At 39.5% G+C, this 24,684-nt stretch overlaps 1 pseudogene; it reads left to right on the forward strand.

Annotated features, from left to right (window-relative positions):
* The first annotated feature begins 14,080 nt into the window (after positions 1 to 14,080).
* Positions 14,081 to 23,972, forward strand: LOC128052727 (elongation factor 1-alpha 2-like; annotated as a pseudogene).
* The last annotated feature ends 712 nt before the right edge of the window (positions 23,973 to 24,684 follow it).

Genomic DNA, 24,684 nt, shown 5'->3' on the forward strand with positions numbered 1-24,684 from the left:
CAATTTAAAAATGATCAGAAGACCTGAACATGTATTTTTCCAAGGAAGATATACAGATGGCCAACAGGCACACAAAAAGAACCTCAACATCACTAATCATCAGGGAAATCTAAATCAAAACAACAATGAAATACCACCTCACACCTGTCAGAATGGATATTATCAAAAAGACAACAAATAATAAGTGTTGGCCAGGATGCAGAGAAGGGGAAATCCAAGTACACTATGTCCCCTACATATGAACAAGTTCTGTTCTGATAACATGTTCATAAGTCCAACAAAGTTAGCCTAGGTACCCAACTAAGACAATTGGCTATATACTTACTGTGCTGTAATATAAGTTTATAACACTTTTAACACAAATAATACATGAAAGACAAACACAATAAGTAAAACATTTTTATTCTTACACTACAGTACTTTGAAAATAATGGAAGTACAGTACAAAGGGTGGTATACAGGGGCTGGCATCGAGTGAATACACAAGAAGAGTTACTGAATGGAGGAGGGAGAGGAGGTGGGAGATAGTAGAGCTGAAGGGTCCTGAGCAATAGGAAACAGAGGGCAAGCTGCAATTTCACGCATACCTGGTGTTGATGACATAGGTTCTGGCTCCTTGCTGGATTTAATTCTATCTACCCTTTTGAAGATATGATTCAGGGACTTCCCTGGTGGTCTAGTGGTTACGACTCCATGCTCCCATTGCAGGGAGACACAGGTTCAACCCCTGGTCAGGGAACTAAGATCCTGCATATTGTGCTGTGTGGCCAAAGGAATTTTTCTTAAAGAAAAAATGATCCACTGATGTCTGGGTAGTAGCTCTTTTTTTTCTTCTCATCATAGATGACACAGTAGCACTGGATTGCATTCTGAACAACTAGCTGCTGCATCTTTCATGTACCATTTGACTTTCGGGTCCTGTGCCTCAAAAACTAACAGTGCCTCCTCAAATAAAGACAATCCCCTTGCCGTTTCCTGTGTCATGAGTCTGTTCAGCTCTTCTGTTACTTCTATCTCTCTTTGTCCTTTCTTTGGGCCTCTAATTCCATCAGGTCTTCATTAATAAGCACCTCATGTTGCACAACAAGGACTGCAATGAAGTCATCCTCTTGCAGATCTAGCTCCAACTTCTCACTGAAGATCACTAAGTTGCTGAAGACTTCTTTGGACTCTTTGTCCACCTTCTCAAATCCATGAAAATTGTGAACACACTGCAGGCAAAGGTTCTTCCAAACCCCATTCATAGTGACAGCCATAACCTCACACCAAGCAAAGTCAATGGTCTTGTAGATGTTATAGTCCATCCAAAAATGTTGTAACACTGTTCCTGATTTGTCATGATGTAAATAATATTTCTTGGAAGTTGATATAACTTTTTGGTCCATAGGTTGGATGAGCAACATATTATTTGGTGGCAGATGCACTACATTGATGTTAGGATGAAAGTTGTCCATGAATGGGAAGTGGCCTTGAGCATTGTCAAACAGTAAAAGAATGTTGAATCAGATGTCCTTCTTCAAGTAATATTTCTCTTCCTCCAGGATAAAGTAGTGGAAAAACTAGTCCTGGAAAATGGCCTCTGTAAGCCAGGCTTTGGGATTACTCTTCCACATAACAGAAAGGGAGCCCATGGCTATTTTCTTAATAAATCTTGGGTTACCTGATACACTAAGAGAGGCTTCAGTTTCATACTGCCAGAAGCATTCCCACCAAACATCAGAGTTAGCCTATCCTTTGAGCTTCCATGTTGGCTAAGACAGTAAAATCGTCTGCTTGCAATGCTGGAGACCCGGGTTCAATCCCTGGGTCGGGAAGATCCCCTGGAGAAGGAAATGGAAACCCACTCCAGTACCCTTGCCTGGAAAATTCCATGGATGGAGGAACCTCGTAGGCTACCATCCACGGGGTCACAAAGAGTCAGATACAACTGAGAGACTTCACTTTCACTTTGCTGATTTTCAGTCTGGCATCAACTTTTCCTCGTTACTGATATTACTTTGGTCTGGTATCCTCTTCCAGTACAGTCCTGTCTTGTCCACATTAAAAACCTGCTCGAGTAAATATGCACATTCATCAATAATTTTTGAAGCATTTCAGGAAGTGAAGAGGAACTAAAAAGCCTCTTGATGAAAGTGAAAGAGGAGAGTGAAAAAGTTGGCTTAAAGCTCAACATTCAGAAAATGAAGATCATGGTATCTGGTCCCATCACTTCACGGAAAATAAATGGGGAAATGAAACAGTGTCAGACTTTATTTTGGGGGGCTCCAAAATCACTGCAGATGGTGACTGCAGCCACGAAATTAAAAGACGCTTACTCCTTGGAAGAAAAGTTATGACCAACCTAGATAGCATATTCAAAAGCAGGGACATTACTTTGACGACTAAGGTCCATCTAGTCAAGGCTATGTTTTTTCCTGTGGTCATGTATGGATGTGAGAGTTGGATTGTGAAGAAGGCTGAGCACCGAAGAATTGATGCTTTTGAACTGTGGTGTTGGAGAAGACTCTTGAGACTCCCTTGGACTGCAAGGAGATCCAACCAGTCCATTCTGAAGGAGATCAGCCCTGGGATTTCTTTGGAAGGAAAGATGCTAAAGCTGAAACTCCAGTACTTTGGCCACCTTATGCAAAGAGTTGACTCATTGGAAAAGACTCTGATGCTGGGAGGTACTGGGTGCAGGAGGAGAAGGGGACGACAGAGGATGAGATGGCTGGATGGCATCACTGACTCAATGGACGTGAGTCTGAGTGAACTCTAGGAGTTGGTGATGGACAGGGAGGCCTGGCGTGCTGCAATTCATGGGGTCGCAAAGAGTTGGACACGACTGAGCGACTGAACTGAACTGATCATATCTACCCTCACTGCCTTGCCATTTACTTTGGAATTGTGAAGGTAGACTCTAGCATTGGAGCTGATGAAATGGCTGGCATTAAAAGATGGGCCCTATGATTTTTCTCTGTGTTTCTTCAGGTCTTCATAGAAGCTTTTAGCTTTCTCTTGAATCAGCATTAAACTGAACAGAATTTGATACTAATGCTGATCCTGCATCCACACACTGAGAAGTTTTTTCATTTCCTCTATACTTTTCCCTGCTTCAACATTATTGTCAATATCACTGGCACAGCAAACTTCACATGTTTTATGATTTGTCCTTCTTCTTTAGAATCACGCCAATGGATGAATGATTCATGTACTAACAAGGAGCAAAGTCTACCATCTTTTTGCCTCACTCCACTTTCTCAATTATTTTCACTTTTGTCTCCATCACTATCGCTTGGCATGTCTTAGCATTACTAGCTACATCACTGACTGCTGCTTTTACACTTGCTTCTGGACATCCTGGGACTGAAATAAAGATACTGTCCTACTGTATTCTATAAAGTACACAAAAGCACAACCACTAGTACAGGATATATGCATGTGACAATATATGCCAGACTTGTAAACTAACCTTCACACCTGGACACACAAACACATATTTGCATCTTTGAAAGTTCTCAACTTGAAGATTTGTATATAGGGATCTTACTGTTCACTGTTGGTGAAAACATAAATTGGTTCAGGCACTATGGAAATCAGTATGGAGCTTTCTCAAAAACTAAAAATATACCTGTCATATTATTTGGAAATTTCTCTCCTGAGGATATCCAAAAAAATGAAAACACTTAATTCAAAAAGATACATGCATCCCAATGTTCATAACAGCATTATTTACAATAGCCAAAATATGGATGCAACCTAAGTATCTATCAACAAATAAATGGATAAGGAAGATATGATGTGTATATGTGTATGTGTGTGTGTTGTTGTTGTTTTAATCATTCAGTCCTAATTCTTTTCAGACCTCATAGACTATAGTCCACCAGGCTTCTCTGTCCATGGGGTTTCCCAGGCAAGAATACCTGAGTGGGTTGCCTTTTTCCTCTCCAGGGGAGCTCCTCAACCCAAGAATCGAACCCACGTCTCCTGCATTGGTAGGCGGATTCTTTACTACTGAGTCCATATATATGTGTATGTATGTATGTACATATGTATATGTGATACACACATATACACATAAACACACACACACATATGAAGAATTGGTACTTTCAAACTGGTGCTGGAGAAGACTCTTGAAACTCCCTTGGACTGCAAGGAGAACAAACCAGTCAATCCTAATGGAAATCAACCTTGAATACTCACTGGAAGGACTGCTGCTTGAATCTCCAATACTTTGGCCACCTGATGCAAAGAGCCAACCCAGAGGAAAAGACCCTGATGCTGGGAAAGATTGAAGGCAAAAGGAGAAGGAGGCAGCAAAGGATGAGATGGTTAGATAGCATCACTGACTCAATGGACATGAATCTGAGCAAACTCTAGAAGATAGTGGAGGACAGAGGAGCCTGGCATGCTATAGTTTGTGAGGTTGCAAAGAGTCAGACATGACTTAGTGACTAAACAACAACAATATACACACACAAACACATATACATACATACATATATGATGGAATATTACCAAGCCACAAAAAAAAAATATAAAAATTTGCCATTTGCAGCAACAAAGATGGACCTGGAGGGTATTATGCTTAGTGGAATAAGTTAGATAAAGACAAGTACTATATGTTTTCTTGCACATGTTGAATCTAAAACATAAAACATTTTTAATATATAGCAAAACAAACAGATGCACAGTTACAGAGAATAAACTAGTGGTTATCAATGTGGAGAGATGTCAAGGGGCAAGATATGGAAGGCAGACTAAGAGGTACCAACTACTAGGTATAAAATAAATAAGATATAAGGATATAATGTATATATATAGCCAACATTTTATCATAGCTTTGTATGGAATATAATCTATAAAAATACTGAGTCACTATGCTGTATACTTGACACCAATATAATATTGTAAGTCAACTATACCTCACTGAAAAAAATAATAATCATTGTATTAACTTGTTGCTCTGAGCAGAAGCCTAAACTTATTTTGTCTGATTGTTTTGAGCCTTCAACCTATAGCCCTACCTAGATCCAGATATTTCAGTTTCCAAAGTTGCTGAATGTTCTGTTTGTTTTGTTTTTTAAGAATGGAATATGGAAGGAAATCTTGATTCCCCTCTATATCACTGAGATCTCAACTACTTTACCTCACACTATGGACAAGTCCAACCTCCTGCAAAGCCAGTAGCAGGAAAATTTAGGTAGGACCTCAGGGATAGTGAACTTGGAACCCAAGGATAGTGAAAAGATCAAGAGCTGTCCTCTCTACTCAAGAGGAATTAAGGCAAAATGGAGAAAAGCCTAGAGATACTCTTCTTTGCTTAGAATTGCTCTGACTCTATTAACACACAGGATTCTAACCTCATTCTCTAGGCATTTCAGTCTCACTCTTTGGAAGACCCTCTGGTAGAGTACACAATGCGGAGGGGTGGGGAGCCTATAGTGTTACACATACTACTTGGCCTTGCCCTTGCTTTCCAATTCATCTGATACCAAATCCATCTTTTCAAGTTTTACTGTGACAAGTCTCTGTTTTGTTTATTTTTTAATTATTAATTTCTGATTTTGTGTGTGAGACCAAAAGAAAAGGCTTTTATGACTGCTCTTTCCTTTAGGACTGGAGGAGCTGACAGGGGTTGTTACAACAATGCTCAGCTGATCTCAGGAGAAGCTGGGGAAGAGATAGTGACTCTGGGAGTTCAGGTATTCTTACTCGCATGGGCCATTTGCAAAGTCTTGAGAGTGACCTTAGTCATGCAAGTGTGTGTGTGTTCAGTCACTAAGTCATGTCTGACTCTGTGTGACCCCATGAACTGCAGCACACCAGGATTCCCTGTCCTTCACTATCTCCCAGAGTTTGCTAAATTCATGTCCATTGAGTTAGTAATGCTATCTAACCATTTCATCATCGGGCGCCAAAGTATCTGTCAGCTTTTTTTTTTTTTAATGTAGTCTATTGTTTTTATTTTAAAATTAATAGTTTATTTTGAATGTATAATTGTGTACTCATTTTCTTAAAGGAGTATTCCTTAATTAACAAGGTTTTGGTGCACCCCTGAGTACAGAATGCACTGGTCATAGAAAACACCCTCTTCCAACAACACAAGAGAAGACTCTACACATGGACATCACCAGATGGTCAACACCTAAATCAGATTGATTATATTCTTTGCAGCCAAAGATGGAGAAGCTCTATACAATCAGCAAAAACAAGACCAGGAGCTGACTGTGGCTCACATCATGAACTCCTTATTGACAAATTCAGAATTAAATTGAAGAAAGTAGGGAAAACCGCTAGACCATTCAGGTATGACCTAAATCAAATCCCTTATGATTATACAGTGGAAGGGAGAAATAGATTTAAGGGACTAGATCTGATAGAGTGCCTGGTGAACTATGGAATGAGGTTCGTGACACTGTACAGGAGACAGGAATCAAGACCATCCCCATGGAAAAGAAATGCAAAAAAACAAAATGGCTGTCTGGGAAGGTCTTACAAATAGCTTTGAAAAGAAGAGAAGTAAAAAGCAAAGGAGAGAAGGAAAGATATAAGCATCTGAATGCAGAGTTCCAAAGAATAGCAAGTAGAGATAAGAAAGCCTTCTTCAGCGATCAATGCAAAGAAATAGAGGAAAACAACAGAATGGGAAAGATTAGATATATCTTCAAGAAAATTAGAGATACCAAGGGAACATTGCATGCAAAGATGGGCTCGATAAAGGACAGAAATCGTATGGACCTAACAGAAGCAGAAGATATTAAGAAGAGGTGGCAAAAATACACAGAAGAACTGTCCAAAATAGATCTTCATGACCCAGATAATCATGATGGTGTGATCACTCACCTAGAGCAACATCCTGGAATGTGAAGTCAAGAGGGCCTTAGAAAGCATCACTATGAACAAAGCTAGTGGAGGTGATGGAATTCTAGTTGAGCTATTTCATATTGGAAGATGATGCTGTTAAAGTGCTGTACTCAATATATTAGCAAATTTGGAAAACTCAGCAGTGGCCACAGGACTGGAAAAGGTCAGTTTCATTCCAATCCCAAAGAAAGGCAATGTCAAAGAATGGCCAAACTACCACACAATTGCACTCATCTCACACACTAGTAAAGTAATGCTCAAAATTCTCCAAGCCAGGCTTCAGCAATAAGTGAAGAGTGAACTTCTTGATATTCAAGCTGGTTTTAGAAAAGGCAGAGGAACCAGAGATCAAATTGCCAACATCTGCTGGATCATCAAAAAAGCAAGAGAGTTCCAGAAAAAAAACATCTATTTCTGCTTTATTGACTATGCCAAAGCCTTTGACTGTGTGGATCACAAGAAACTGTGGAAAATCCTGAAAGAGATGGGAATACCAGACCACCTGACCTGCCCCTTGAGAAAACTATATGCCGGTCAGGAAATAACAGTTAGAACTGGACATGGCACAACAGACTGGTTCCAAACAGGAAAAGGAGTACGTCAGGGTTGTGTATTGTCACCCTGCTTATTTAACTTATGTGCAGAGTACATCATGAGAAACGCTGGGCTGGAAGAAACACCATCAAGATTGCTGGGAGAAATATCAATCACCTCAGATATGCAGATGATACCACCTTTATGGCAGAAAGTGAAGAGGAACTAAAAAGCCTCTTGATGAAAGTGAAAGAGGAGAGTGAAAAAGTTGGCTTCAAGCTCAACATTCAGAAAACGAAGATCATGGCATCTGGTCCCATCACTTCATGGGAAATACATGGGGAAACAGTGGAAAGAGTGTCAGACTTTATTTTGGGGGGCTCCAAAATCACTGCAGATGTTGACTGCAGCCATGAAATTAAAAGATGCTTACTCCTTGGAAGGAAAGTTATGACCAACCTAGATAGCATATTCAAAAGCAGAGACATTACTTTGCCAACAAAGGTCCATCTAGTCAAGGCTATGTTTTTTCCAGTGGTCATGTATGGATGTGAGAGTTGGACTGTGAAGAAAGCTGAGCACCGAAGAACTGATGCTTTTGAACTGTGGTGTTGGAGAAGACTCTTGAGAGTTCCTTGGACTGCAAGGAGATCCAACCAGGTCATTTTAAAGGAGATCAGTCCCGGGTGTTCTTTGGAAGGAATGATGCTAAAGCTGAAACTCCAGTACTTTGGCCACCTCATGTGAAGAGTTGACTCATTGGAAAAGACTTTGATGCTGGGAGGGATTGGGGTCAGGAGGAAGAGGGGATGACAGAGGATGAGATGGCTGGATGGCATCACCGACTCTATGGACATGAATTTGGGTGAACTCCAGGAGCTGGTGATGGATAGGGAGGCCTGGCATGCTGCAATTCATGGGGTCACAAAGAGTCGGACATGACCGAGTGACTGAACTTTACTGAACTGATTTGGCGAGCAGAACATAAGCACAAAGATAGGCAAAGACTAGCCCTTTTGGAGTCCCAGTGAGAGAAAAGAGAGGAACACTTCTGAGAAAAAGCTAGAAGCATCAGAATGCTGGATAATTTAGCAAGTTACAAGAGTAACCTGAAATAAGTATACAGCTTAGAGGAAAGGAAAAAAGATTGTTGTTTAGACATAGTGCACTGATTAATACCTACTCCAGTGTTCTTGCCTGGAGAATCCCAGGGATGGGGGAGCTTGGTGGGCTGCTGTCTATGGGGTCACCACAGAGTCGGACACAACTGAAGCGACTCAGCAGCAGCAGCAGCAGCACTGATTAATGAGTGAGCTTAGTATGGCAGACTGTTTTGATTTTTTTTTTTTGGTACTTGTTTGATATTAGAACAGCAGCTCTTGTCTGTTATTTCCAAGATGGGAAGTTGTCCACATCATCTCAGAATTTAACACAGCTCAGTGTTAAGAGCACAGATTTTTGAGCCACACAAACTGGGTGTGAATCCTGACCTGGCCACCAACCAGACATAAGAGTTTGGAAATCTGTTGGAAATCTCCTGTGCCCATTTCCTAATCTGCAATGTGAGATTAATACTGCCGTCTACCATATAGGCTTGTTAAAAGGATTAAATACAATAAAACATACAGAGCACTTCTCACCTGCCTAGTACAAAAGTCTGCCAAAAATGTGAGGTCTCTTAGTCATTCCCCAAGTCTCCTCCTCTAAATATCACTGCTTCTGTTTTCTGTGGTACTCTCATTTTGCATGTTTAGGTTTTCTATCATTTTCTTTTAAATAGTGGTGTTAATAATTTTAAAATTAATAAGTCCTGCTTGCATCAAACTTGGAAAGAAACCCAAAGAAATATAAAGGAGAAATCTAAAATAATTTAAATCTCTTTCCAGCACATTCATGTAAGCTGCATGTCTAAGTGTCTATGTGCAGCAGGAACTGTCATGGACTCTGTAGCCTCTAAATCCTATCTTTTTCCTGGCCTATATCTCTGTCCTATTCAGTCTGTTTAAAAGGAGAGATGCTAACTGTTTTTGAAGTCTACTCAAGTAACTAAGGCTAATTCTGCTCTTAAGTTCAACTTCTTTCTAATTCAACCTCGGTTCTAATTTAACTATCTCTGGATCAGGAAGATCCCCTGGAGGAGCATGGCAACCCACTAAAGTGTTCTTGCCTGGAGAATCCCATAGTCAGAGGAGCCTGGTGGGCTACAGTCCACTGGGTTGTAAAGAGTTGGACACAACTGAAGCAACTTAGTATGCACATACCTGCAATAACACTGATATTAAGATTAATCCTAATCATAATACTAAGAGTTGTTCCATGTGGTACACAAAGTTCTTTTATCCAATTCACACTATTTCTGTGTGGGGACATAGGAGAAACATCAACATCTGCAGTTTACTAAAGTTTATAAAGTCTAAGGAGTATTCCCAAGGAAGTTAAACAATTTTTACCAGATCACAAAGCTAGAATACAAAGGGCCTGAGATTCACATTCTGGTGAGCACAGGGATGATGCCTTCAACTTTGGAATCTGCACATTCTTTGCAGCCATCTGAAGTTTACCATTTTAAATGGTATGTCTTCTGTCCAGTGGACAGCTCCTTCAGCTCCCATTTCCAATCAAGAGAGTATCCCAGACCTGCTCCCATACCCAAGTTCTCAGGTAACCATTGAGTTAAACCTTGGAATACACCCACTTGGAATCCTTTACCACAGCCTTGGAGACAGTCCCCAGATGGACGGGAGGATGAGGACAGTCATCTGCTGTTAGCCTATTCTCAAGGTGGCTGTCAGGATTATTTTCCAATATGCAACTTAAAAATTAAATATACACTTGCATTTTTCTCTCCTTGTACAACAGAGATGAAGTAAGCCAAGACTAGCAACAGGTTAGGGAGAAGAGAGACAGGTTTGCTGTTCTGAATAGGCTGTCACTTGGTTTTGTGATAAGTGAAGTGAGAGATCTGTCACTTCAGTCATGTCCAACTCTTTGGGACCCTGTGGACTGTAGCCTGCCAAACTCCTCTGTCCATGGCATTCTCCAGGCAAGAACACTGGAGTGGGTTGCCATTTCCTCTTCCAGGGGATCTTCCTGACCCAAGTATTGAACCCAAGTCTCTTATGCCTCTTGCATTGGCAGGCAGGTTCTTTACCAATAGCGCCACCAAAGTATTTAATAATTTATTCATGTATTTATTTTCCTATATTGAGTTCAAAAAATAGTGGGCCGCTAGTCAAAATGAACAATGCTTATGATTCTCTGAAATGAAAGAATATATCCATGAAAAAGAGAAGGAAAGGAGGGAGAGAGTCTAGTGAATTATTCACTCATCTTTCCTCATTAATAGCAGAATGTTCTCAACAAATTAATAAGCAATTACATTCCCATTGACTGAGATGCCCAAGGGAATAGCCATCTGATGCATTTATTAAATTAACTCTATATGCTCTGAGCCAATGTCAATTGAGAAGCACAAGAAATAATTTTTTTTTTGATTTTACAGATTTACTTTTCTGAGCTCTGAATGATACCTAGAGTAAAAGAGAGAGGGTAGAAAGGGCAGTCAAATTCAAAGACAGATATGAAGCCAGAGGTATTCTGAAAGTAGCCTGGAGTTAGATCCACCAAATTCCACAAAAATGTGACAAAATTAGTTGGCAATTTCTTCAGGAAATTCCTTTAACTCCTTTATGGAATTCTGAAATTTTACCTAGTTGTACCTAGGAATAAGATTGTCAGAACATTTTGTGCTGATGTATATAGCAATTTTATTCACTACAAGCTCTGGGTAATTTCGAATCTCAAATACATTTTATAAGAAGTTCAAGAAATATAGAAAAAAATTGTTGATTACTAGAGGATCAGATATTTTATTCCTTTTCCAGGCTAACTCCTTTCTTTACTTATCAAATGATTAAATGCTTACCGTATACCAGGTATAGTTCTACATGCTTTAAAAATATTAATTCATTTACTCCTTATAATAACCCTCTGAGGCAGGTCCAAATAGAGGTTAATTTGCCCAAGGCTGTAATAGTGGAACTGGTACTCAAACCCAGGCCATTTGGTTCCAACATCTGTGTGCCTAACCACTACTCTGTGCTCTCTACAGGAATGAAGGAATGAATGAGTAAATAACATATTCATGAATGCCTACCTGGACATTTACTCTGTCATGTATTCCCTTCCTCTCTAGCAGCACTTTGCATTTTGTCCACAAACACTGAGGTGTTTTCTTTCAGAAGAGAACACTTCAAGCTGTCATTCTCTTGTCAAATTTCTTGAAGGGAAGCCCACACTTGCCACATCCACTTCTCTGCCAGGTATTTATTCCGTAACTTCATGAAATCTGGTTCCCTACTCCCTCCCACTTCTCCACTGACACTGCTCTCTTGAAGGACTGAACTACCTTATTCAGTGGCCTGCTTCTCAGACTCACCAATCTCTGCCTCCCTGCCCCTTTCTAGACCCTTTTCTCTCTGGGTTCCTGTTAGCCAGGTCCTCCATTTTCCTTTGCTGGTTGACACACCTTGAGAGCTAGCCTTGGTATGACTTTTATTCCCTCTCTCTCTCTCCACACACATTATTTTTTAAACATTCTCACATCCTCAAGTAACTTCTACTCTTTGCACTAATTTCTGGAATCTGATTGGCCACAAATCTGACTTGTCAGCATTCAGAAAGTGGGTCCAATTTCTTTGATGATAAAGTCGCATTAACTAATCTCATAAGATAAATGAAGTATTCACTTGTAATGAAAAGTAGTATATCAAAGGGTCGTCAACCCAGAACATTACATAGGGAGCAAAATTATGATCAATATACCAGTTCATTTATTTAGAACAAGTAATATTATTACCAAAAAAAAAGAATGACCACTGGAGTTCTCTCATAAGCTCATTTTCCCCACAAGAACGTTCCAGGTGGGAAGTTAAATTATATTCAGAAGACTACTAGGTCAGCATGGAATAAGAATAGGGGGAAATAATCACATGACTCAAATATTTAGCAGCATCAGTCTGTAGTCACAGGTGTATTTAGCTCAATAATAGAGCAAGAGCTGCCGATGGGACCCAGCAAGTAGAATAATTATTAAAGGCATCATTTCCCCTGAATGAACAAATGAATGAATGAATGTTGAACAAGAGTCTTGAGGTTATTTTTATTTTACCATTACATTATAGTTTTTTGTTGAAATATTGATCCCTTTGCAAAATCTGAGCTGAAAGATGTCATGGGCCACATAGGCTCATCACTGTATCTTTACCATCAAGCACATTGCTTAGCACTTAGTAGTGTGTGAAGTCACTTCAGTCATGTCCAACTCTGTGCAACCCTATGGACTGAGGGTCGCCAGGCTCCTCTGTCCATGGGATTCTCCAGGCAAGAATACTGGAGTGGGTTGCCATGCCCTTCTCCAAGCACTTAGTAGAGAAGGCAATAAATACTTATTAAAATTAAATCGTTCAGACAAACAAAATACCTTCCAAAGTTAGCTTTAAATGTGAGTTCATTAGAAAGTCCTATTGTGTGGGGTTTTCCCCTTGTTTTTCAAAGTTACGTAGTCAAATAAATAGAATGCCTTGATTTCAAATGTTTACATCTAGCTCACAGATTTGAAAATTGTGAAACAGCCAACCACACAGTTTTCATTTTTGTCCATCTTATTTCTATAAACTCTGACTATTTCTCCTATCCAGTGACTACACCCCAATTCCACCCCCACTCCTTTATTTTTGATGCTTCTCATTCTCTGTAGGTGGAGGATATAGCAGCAAAGAGAGGAAATAAAAATAACAGATTCTGTGTGCCTATATGGGCTAACCCAGGGCACTCATGGGGTTAAAAGCACTGCAGTAATATTAAGCACATGTTTCAAGTCAGCAGGGTGCCAGCCTGAGATGTCCTCAAAGCCTAATTTGATAGATATTATGCCATACACTGCTGCAAGTAGTAATGAAGAAAGTAAAAATTTTATGGATGAGCAAAATAGGAGCTCTTATGGATGGAGTGTTTTTAAATCAGGTGTATAATTTACCCAGTGTCAGACCACATGTAGAGTGCATTACTCAATTGAACTTACAAGCAGATAGGAAAGCAGTTTCTTTTAATAAGCACTTCTTCAACTTATTGGCTCTACAATTACTTGCACCAAATTACCAGCAGCTGCTGCCTGTTTGGTGTTTTATCCTAGACAAGGAGTTACATTAGTTTCTAATCAACAAGCCATTCAAGGACTCTTTATAATTTTTAGCTTAATTCCACTTTTATTTGGAATTTATTAATTGAAATATCTAATATTTTCATGACAGTATTTTGCTTAGCTTCCCTTAACAGGAAACCTATTCAACTGCTGAGGTTGAAGGGGAAAAGGGAGGGAAGATACTTGTCAAACTTATTTCTGACATTTGCAACATCATATATCCTCTATTGGATTCATCTTGCCTTATAGTCTGAATTTTGACATTTCAATTGCTTTTGTAAAAATAATGATACTGTATTTAGACTTCATATTTGCAGTCAATAAATTGTTTTGTCTCTAAATAGCATATTCCCGTGCACAGGAGTTAACTTCAAGTTTAAACATTAACCAGTTCAGTTTAACACAGGCCTTCTCAACTTTGGCACTATTGACAATCGGGACTGGCTAACTCTTTGTTGCAAGAATGTTCTGAACACTGTACAATGTTCAGGCAAGATGTCTGGACTCCAACCACCAGATGCCAGTGGCACCTTCCCACCCCCAGCCCCTAGCTGTAACAAAATGCCTGCAGCTATGGTCAAACCACCCCAGACGATTTAACAGATTTGAAGAAATTAAATGGAAAAGGGTTTCAGAAACAGTTGTAAGAGGAAAGTATTGAATATGTTTTCAATTCATTTGTTAAAGATTTTTCAAAGTATTTATACAAAGACTGTGTTTGTGTGTGTACTAGTCCATATTTGCTTGCTTTACGAAGAACTGTAAAATGAATTTGAGAAAATTTAGCCAAAATTCAATTATTTAAGTATTATTCTATTTTCAAGCTGCTTTCAGATCCAAAGGCAAAAGGAAACCACCACCACTACCAGCAGCTGCTAATAGCTAAATAAATATTTGTATAACTTTCACTGTAGAAAGCAAGACCTGGGGACTAATTTTAGACAAGTGTGGTTATACTGTTGTCGGTAGAGCCAATAAATCTGAGACCAAATTCATTCTTTGGAATTCTGTTACATAATATTGCTAGCTTTAAATTAAAAATCAGAAAAATGAACATAAGTGATAATTAACAATGATAAATCATAAAAATGGCAAATCCAGTTCAAGATTTTTCTCATAGGGCCTTCAAATCCACAGTCGTATTTTTGAAGATCAGAATCAAAATTGGTAATGCCAAGAATTAGAGTACCTGTACACACTGAAAAACAGCAAAAGTGAAAGAAAGTTAAATTGCCATCCCATTCACCATCTAGTTATCTAGAACTGAACCGTCTACCATCTTCCATCTAGTCATATGTTGAAAGGTCCAAAAACACCCATTTGAAAGTGGTTCCTTCTTAGTGTATCATAGAAACTTAATCACACAAAACTTGAAAGATAATTTATATTTACCAGGGTCCTTCCCCAACTTCATCCTAATTAGATACACTTCACAACAAGCTTCTTAAACTTTAGTGTATGGTATGGATCACTTGGTATCTTGACAAACTGTGGATTCTGACTGAGTAGGTCTGGGGATTTTGCATGCGTGCATGCCAAATCACTTCAGTCATGTCTGACTCTTTGTGACCCCATTGAATGTAGCTGGCCAGGATTCTCTGTCCCTGGGATTCTCCAGGCAAGAATACTGGAATGGGTTGCCATTTCCTCCTCAGGGGATCTTCCCCATTCAGGGATTGAACAGGTGTCTCCTGAATTGGCAGGCAAGTTCTTACCACTAGTGCCACCTGGGAAGTCCACCTGGGGCTTTAGGGAGCCTTTCTAACAACCTTCCAGATGATGACAATGCTGCTGATCCATGGACTACATTTTGATGAGCAAGGATTTGCTTACAACAAATCACCAACTGATCATCAAGCCTGATCTTGAACATTCTTAGGGGGCCAATAATAGAGAAAATCTTAACTCCATAAAGTAATACAACATTGTACCTAGTGAAATCTTAATTATTTTCAGGTTCTTTTTGGAAAGTGTCTAGACCATGGGAAAATTGAGCAATAAGGTTTTTTTTAATGCTTTATTGGGGATGGATTGAGAGATTGGGATTGGCATATATACACTACTATGTATAAAATAGCAATCAGTTAAAAACACTTTGGGGCTTCCCTGGTAGCTCAGTGGGTAAAGGGTCTGCTTGCAGTGTAGGAAAGCCGTGTTCGATCCCTGGCTTGGGAAGGTCCCCTGGAGAAGAAAATGGCAACCCACTTCAGTATTCTTGCCTGGAGAATTCCATGGACAGAGGAGCCTGGTGGCCTACAGTCCATGGGGTCACAAAGAGTTGGACACGACTGAGTGACTACACTTTCACTTTCACAAACAATTTATAGAATTAAGCAAAATTACTGAAAAATAATTGCTAAATCTCAACCTATTGAAGTCAATTCAAAATGGATTCCTTCTGCTAATGATTTATGAAATTCAAAAATAAATAGTTGGATCTTCATACAAACCATGGTTTCTATGATAGACTAAGGACATGTTCCCCTCTTACCACTGTGTCTACATGACTCCACTAAAATAATGAAAAAGAGAACCATCATGTCTCTAACAGCGACTCTGCAGCTATAGCCCAGCCTCTTTAAAAAAAAAAAAACTAAGATTTTTCACACAGCTCTGATATATTTTGACCATGCTGACAAAAACATGTCATAAGTCTGTTATTTCATAAGGAAATAAGAGGAATGACTTATTTCCTTATAAAATGACTTAAGACTTCATGGGAAATAGATGGGGAAACAGTGGAAACAGTGTCAGACTTTATTTTTTGGGGCTCCAAAATCACTGCAGATGGTGACTGCAGCCATGAAATTAAAAGACGCTTACTCCTTGGAAGAAAAGTTATGACCGACCTTGATAGCATATTCAAAAGCAGAGACATTACTTTGCCGACTAAGGTCCGTCTAGTCAAGGCTATGGTTTTTCCAGTAGTCATGTATGGATGTGAGAGTTGGACTGTGAAGAAGGCTGAGCGCTGAAGAATTGATGCTTTTGAACTGTGGTGTTGGAGAAGACTCTTGAGAGTCCCTTGGACTGCAAGGAGATCCAACCAGTCCATTCTGAAGGAGATCAGCCCTGGGATTTCTTTGGAAGGAATGATGCTAAAGCTGAAACTCCAGTACTTTGGCCACCTCATGCGAAGAGTTGACCCATTGGAGAAGACTTTGATGCTGGGAGGGATTGGGGGCAGGAGGAGAAGGGGACGACAGAGGATGAGATGGCTGGATGGCATCACGGACTCAATGGACGTGAGTCTGAGTGAACTCTAGGAGTTGGTGATGGACAGGGAGGCCTGGCGTGCTGTGATTCATGGGGTCGCAAAGAGTCGGACACGACTGAGTGACTGAACTGAACTGAAGAGGGAAGACATTAAGTTAGTGGATTCACTCCTTTTACCTAAGACAAGAAACATATCCTCCCATTATTTGAAAAATCCAAAGAACTTCAGTTTCCAGAAGACTCAGATTCATGACCTTAAAGCCAGACCTATAAAAGCACCATTACTTCACGAGTATAGTTTGCAAATAATCCAAATCCTCTATTTTACATCAGTAGTTTTGTTTCAGCCTATTTTATGGCTATGTTAGTCCTCTACCCAGTAAAGAGAAGTGAAACAATAGTTTTAAATGTTATTTTTTCTTGTTCATTTTTTTTCTATTGAAGTTTAGTTAATTTACAATGTTGTGCCAATCTCTGCTATACAGCAAAGTGACTCAATTATCCATTATGGTTTATCCTAAAAGATGGATATGAAGCCCAGAGATAATACATAATCCTGATGTCACTTAATGATTTTGTGATCACCTTAAATATTCAAAATATTAACAATAGGCAATGTTTGCGCTTCAAGCAATCAGAAGAGAACCCTCAATCAGAAAGGACACTGTGCATAAGCCATCAGCACAGCCATACTAGTGCACAATAGCCACAAATTGGCCTACCTTTGAATAACAGGAAGACAGAAATCCCTATGGACAGTGTAGTGCCATAGGGCAGTTTTATCATGGGTAGATGTAGGCCAGGAATGACTTTTACTCAGAATAGGGATAAATGTGTAGTTTCCTCCAGAATGAAGTTCTTTGGGAATCAAGATTAATGTCAATCATATTTAACACATTTATAAATGTTCAAAAAGACCAAATTTATTCAGTGTGAAAGCTCCCAATTTGTAGCTAAGAAAAAAGGTAAAGTATAGTATGAGTGAAGTAAGTGAAGTCACTCAGTCATGTCCGACTCTTTGTGGCCCCATGGTCTATAGACTGCCAGGCTCCTCCATCCATGGGATTTTCCAGACAAGAATACTGGAGTGGGTTGCCATTTCCTTCTCCAGGAGATCTTTCCAACTCAGGGATCGAACCCAGGTCTCCCACACTTCAGGCAGACTCTTTACCATCTGAGCCATCAGGAAAATCTTACCAATTTGTACAAGTGGATAGAAAATTAATCAGTAGACTTCAACTTAGAAAGTATATGGTAACATATTTTATGATAAATGACAGGCATAAAATGAACAGCTCTGAACCATTAGCTTCAGGCAGAGGAAGTACATGTCTAGGAGTCATTTCTAGTTTCCCAAAGATACTAACTGAATCATCTATGGGGTTGAAAAGTGAAGAAAACATCAATTTATAAAGAAAACTACTAAATACATGTTGAATCTAAAAACACAAAGCAAGCAAACCAAACAAAAGCAGAGTTATAGATACAATGGAGAACAATTTGTAGATGCCAGAAGGTTGGGGAGTAGGGTGGGGGCAATATAGGTAAAGGGGATTAAAAGGTACAAATCTCCAGTTATATAAAAAGTTGTGTGCAGGAAAAAGGAGAATAAGGAGGAAGAGGAGAGGGATAGGATGGGAGGGGATGAGGGGCAGCAGTAAGGTGGGGTGGGTGTGGGAGGGAAGGAAGAGGGAGAGAGAGGAACGGAGAAGTGAAAGAAGAAGAGTAGAAACTCAACTGAAATTAGCATCCTAGAAAGCTTCACTACTTACACTTTTTGAATGCTAAGTGAGATTATGCTATTACATATCAAAAATTTTAATAATGAATCTAAAGAAGGCACATAACAGAGGAAATAGCAACCAACGTGTTAAGGCGTGGCTATTTGAGGCACATTGAAACACTGGCCTCTTCAGCCTGGAAAGGCAACTTCTTAATGGGGAACTTGATTAAAATTTTTACAATTACAAACAATCTGGGTAATATGGTCACAGGCTTGTTCCCCAATAGAATGGTGGGGCATCCTTGAAACTTTAGTAAAATAAGTTTAGGAAACTAGAAGGAAGAAGTGATTAGCAAATTTACAGAACCCAAATTCATCTGCATCATCTCCCCCAACCTCCCTCCCACAAAAGTTAACACAAGAAGGAAATAAGACTTCAGGTCAAAGTTCATTCCTCTATTCAGTGCCAAGCACCAGGCTAAAAGCTAAGACAGAGCTGAAGAGTAAAACTCCTGTGGTTCCTGCTCTGTTAAGTTTAGAGCCAACTGGGTTAGTGCCTGAATGGAGTGACAAATAAATAGCTGAAAAATCACACCAATAATAAAAAATTATAACAGATCAAAACTCTGAAGAAAAGGCACATGGTCCTATGACAGTGTCTGGCCATGGGCCTTGACCTAACTAGAAGGACATTATTCGGAAGTGTGCTGATATCTTAGAGATGGGCAGAATTTGAACTAACAAACAGGCTAAACAGCAATAAATACCCACTAAATAAAGCCAGACTCTTTTAACATTCAGCGTACACTAAAGCATCCAATTTAACCAAAATTCATACTTATTTCAGTGGAAGGGCTTCAAGGACAGACTACTGGGATCTCCAATAACACCAACACTGGGAGAATGATACAGAAGGCTGATGCCAAATAAAAAAATTTTAGCTATAAATGATAGATAATTAATTGGCATCTCTTAACTGGAGTTATCCACTGAAAATATCATTTATAATAAAATGCATTATTGCCCAGAATATGACTGGCTCATTTGAAAGGTGAGAAATCTATACAAGTTAAGAGTGGTTATGTAAGATGACTTACCTCATAAAGCACAGAAAAAGTTCACTGAACCAAAATTCACAGAAAAGGGAAATTAATAAAAATTCATAGGGCCATTATAGCACTGTCTAGTTTGATTTATATCATTATTAGTTCTGAAATGCCTACTTGTGACTAGAGTATGAACTTGCAATATATCATGTTTTTCATTTTTGAATCCCTAGCCGAAAGCATGGGAGAAGGCAATGGCACCCCGCTCCAGTACTCTTGCCTGGAAAATCCCATGGATGGAGGAGCCTGGTGGGCTGCAGTCCATGGGTTTGCTAAGAGTCGGACACGACTGAGTGATTTCACTTTCACTTTTCACCTTCATGCATTGGAGAAGGAAATGGCAACCCACTCCAGTGTTCTTGCCTGGAGAATCCCAGGGACGGGGGGAGCCTGGTGGGCTGCCGTCTATGGGGTCACACAGAGTCGGACACGACTGAAGCGACTTAGCAGCAGCAGAAAGCACAGTGCCATGCTCATTGCAGGCAATCAATAAATGTTTGTTGACTTGAAAGACAATAGTTAAGGCTTTAATTTATCTAACACAAGTCACTGACTAACAGTCATTATCTACTTCATTTGTGTTGGTGAACACTGACATTTAAGGATGTTCTGTTGATACATATACCAGGACCTCCCAAACAGAACACAGCCCTGCTCTCAAGCTTGACAGGGCTGTCTTTACCATCTGGTGCTCTCAATCCCAGAAAATCCTCCTTCTTGCCAAACATAGTCATTATGTCCTAGTGCACATTTTGGGGGCACTAAACTGTTGACTTTGAAGTTCAACAAAAGCCATTTTAGTTGCTTTATTTCTATTTTCTCTTTAAAGACACCACTCTGCAGTTAGCAAAATCTTGCTCAGATTGATAACGGCTGTCATGCTCTCCAATCTTGTGCATCCCCACCCCATACTACTCTGAGGGGGTGGGAAACTGTTGTGAGAATTTTTTCCTGAAAGGTAGGGTCTTCAGGGTATTTACACTGTAGGTACATAAAATATATTTTTATGTATGTGAAATCTAGTGTATATACACAGTAGAAATTATCTTTAAGTAATCTCCATATCCTGTAATTGAAACCTAAGTCATACTTAATAGTGACAACTAGTAAATTGCTCTCTAGAAAATCCAAATGCAACTGCATCTTCAGTTGCATTTAGGCTTACCAAGAATTGACTAAATTTGTTTCCAAACTTTCTCATTTCACTGGTACTTACTATTGTGTGTTTGTAATTTTAATTAGTGTTACTATGTATCTGATGAAATGTAAGTGAGAAAACAAAATGATGTGGTCTAAAAATATATCAGATGCTTTAAAATAAGAACAAGTAGCTAACAAGTAATTTTTATTAAATTGTTTATGGGGAACAAAAATGTAAAAGACTGGAGAAAATTATAAAAATCTGGAAATTTTTTTGCCTTGCAACTTCTTCAGATGTGAATTTAAGCTTTAGCTCCAGCTTTTACATAAATCAAAACTAGAAATATTATACAATATATTATGGATGTGGTTTATGTAAAAGAAGAAATTTAATGGAGCCATGTCAAAGAACATACCTTGAACCTACATTAAAAAAAAAAACAAAAAACTGGTGAATGAAAATACTCTTATATGTTCTTAGCCAAAATAGAAGATTTCTGTTATGTTAGTACTATTTTTAATGAATCTGTTCTTAAACAGATTTTTCAATTGATCAACTACCTATAGATCCCATTCACAAGGAATCAAAGCTACTGTATTTTGTTTCTAAATAAACTTATTTCACCCTCTTCCATGAAAAATGCAAACCAATAAAAAGTCTGCTTCTCCTTTTTTCTTTCAGAAGAAAGATGCTCTTTCACAGTATCACTCCATTCATTTGATGGTCAGTTTTGCAAACTGCCACCCACCTGGTTGCTCAAACCAAAACCTTTGAGTTTTCCTTAATACACTGCTTTCCTCATCACTTATATCTAATCCATTAACAAATATTATTAATTCAGCTTCTAAGATATAAATCATTTCACTTCTCTACACTGGATTATAAAAGGCAAGGGGGAGAAAGGTTCAAAATGAAGAGGTAGGTGGGGCTGGTCATGAATGGCCTTATAGGTCATGGCAAGTAGTCTGAATTTTGTTCCAAATATAATGAGAAACTATTGGATTACCCTAATTATTTTGTGGAGAAATAATTATGAGAGGGTCCAGAAATGGGACCATGGGGAAAAGAGTGGGCTACACAGACTTAATCTACAATGGTGGTTAACGCTGTATAGTAAATTTAGTAAAAATTTAATAACACTTGGCATATATTCTAAAGATTGAGTCAACAGAACCTTCTGAATATAGGAAACATAAATGAAAGAGAATGGTAATGCACACAATCTAGGTGTTTAAACCCTACTCTGGTTGAAAAGAGAAACCATTTAATAAGAATGAAGAGGGCGTAGAAGAACAAGCTTGGTGGTGTAGGGGTAGCAAGAGTAGGACATGTAGGATTAAGAATTCTGTTGCCATATCTCAAGGGATTCAATAAGCAGTTGAATATATGACTTCAGTTCACTAAATTTGGAGCTATAAATTTAGAAATCATCAAGATAAATGCAGTATATAAAGCCACATGAACAGGTGAAATTACCAAGAGGAAATTCATATTTAGAACTACATAAGAGAAAGCCAAAAGAAAGAGTTGGCAAAGGAGATTGAGGATAATAGATGGAAATTTAGGAAACTGTGGTATCTGGAAATCTTAGAGTTTCAAGGAAGGGAGAGATGTCAATAAAAGCTGAGAGAGAAAATAAAATATAGTCAGAACTGAACATTGGTTTGGTGAGGTCACCGACACCTTGGGAAAGGAGACTACAGTGGAGTGATAGAGAAAAATACTCCTTTGCATGGCTTACAAACAGAATGGGAGGGAGGAAACAGAAGCATCAATAATACACAGCTCCTGCTTTACAGCCTGTGAAGCTCTTGGTAATATCTGGATCAGCAATTCTAAGGAACCCACTATTGTGGGTAAAAAAGAAGACCTATATCAATATTATCATCATCAACAATGCAGACTCTGGCAAGTATACCACCACTGGACATCTCACCTGCAAGTGTGGGGGTATTGATAAGAAAACCATGAGAAGTTTGAGAAGGCAGCAGCAGAGATGGACAAAGGCTTTTTCACGTATTCCTGGGTGCTGGACAAAATGAAGGCAGAAAGAGAGTGTAGCTTCACCATGAAATCTTGCTATGGAACTCTGAGACAACCAAATACTACATCACCATCATTGATGCCCCAGGCCTCAGGTACTTTATCAAGAACATGATCACTGGCTCATCCCAGGTGACCGAGCTGTGGTCATTGTGGCCAGCAACATGGGCATATCTGAAGTAGGCCTCTTGAAGAATAGGCAGATCTGCAAATACACTACTGGCATACACAGTGGGTGTGAAGCCACTCCTCATGGCTGTCAACGAGACAGACTCCACCAAGCCCACCCACAGCACTGCATGCTTTCACAAGATCACCAAGGAAGTGAGAGCCTACATCAAGAAGATCAGCTATAACTCAGCTGCCATGGCCTTCCTGCCCATCTCAGGCTAGCATAGTCCAGCAGCCACATGCCCATGTTCAAGAGCTGGACGGTCAAGAGGAAGAAGGGAAATGCCACAGGGATGACTCTCCTGGAAGCTCTGGACTCCATTTTCCCACCCACTTAACTGGTCAATGAGCCCCTGAGGCTGCCTCTGCAAGACGTGCACATGATTGGAAATATGGGCCCTGTGTCTGTGGACTTTCTGGAGACTAGCTTCCTGAAACTTGGGATGGAGGTCACCTTTGCCTCATCAACCTCACCTCAGAGGTCAAGGCTGTGTAGATGCACCAGGAGACCCTGCCTGAGGCCCTTCCAGATGACAGGTGGGCTTCAGTGTGAAGAATTTACCTGTGAAGGACATTTCATCATGGAAAATGGCTGGCATGACCCCTCCCCCAGCTACCAGATGGAGGCTGGTAGCTTTATGACACAAGTGATTGTCTTGACACAATAGTTGGAAGATCCACCCCAACTATTTCCCAATCAGCCCACATCTTCTGCAAGCTTGCTAAGCTGAGGGAAAAGATTGACTGATGCTCAGGCAAGGAACTGGAGGACAACCCCCAGACCTTGAAGTCACGCCATATGCAGATGCACAGATAGTCCCCAGCAAGGGCATATGTGTGGAAATGTTCTCTGAGTACCCAGCTCAAGGCCATTGTGATGTGTGGGACATGAGACAAATGGTCACTGGAGTCATCGAGGCAGTGGATAGAAAGCCATCCTCGGCAGGGAAGGTCACCAAGTCAGCAGGAAAGGCCAGAAATAAATGAAGTATGCCCCCTGAAGTTTCCTCAGCAATCTCACTACAAAAATTATTTAATACTCTATGCATTCACTGAGTAAGATTAATAAAAATTAGTTGTCAAAAAATAGACCACTTCTTTGCATGTGGCTGTCCAGTTTTCTCAGCACCATTTACTGAAGAGACAATGCTTGCCCTCTTGAATGATCTTGCCTATTTTGTCATAAATTAATTCCTCTTTAAATATTACATACCATTTAAATTTGCTAAGAAAGCAGAACTTAAATGCTCTCACTCCCTTCCCCAGATAAAAGATAAATATGTTAGGAGATGGACGTGTTAATTAATTAGATGGCTGAAAATTATTTTATTATGTATATGCACATCAAATCACCACAATGCACACTTTAAATATCTTACAGTTTTACATGGCAATTATTTTTCAATGAAGCTGATATTAAAGAATCAACAACTCTTAGAGAGTTTTGCTATAAAGAGGGGCAGAGAAATAAGGTAGGGGGTAGAAGAACACATGAAGTCAGAGAAGATGGTTTACTTTTAAGATGGGATTATTACATGATGCCCTTGAGTAGAAAAGAACACTGGCTTCTGTGTACAAGGAGATAACTTGACCTCAGGAGGGATAAAGACACCTTATCCTTGTGTATAAATAGGAAGAAAGAGTATGTAGATATAAATCTAAAAATCTGGCTGATAGATTTTCATAACAGAAAGATCAA

This window comes from Budorcas taxicolor, chromosome 1 (genome assembly GCF_023091745.1).
Source record: "Budorcas taxicolor isolate Tak-1 chromosome 1, Takin1.1, whole genome shotgun sequence".
Taxonomy (NCBI): Eukaryota; Metazoa; Chordata; class Mammalia; order Artiodactyla; family Bovidae; genus Budorcas; species Budorcas taxicolor.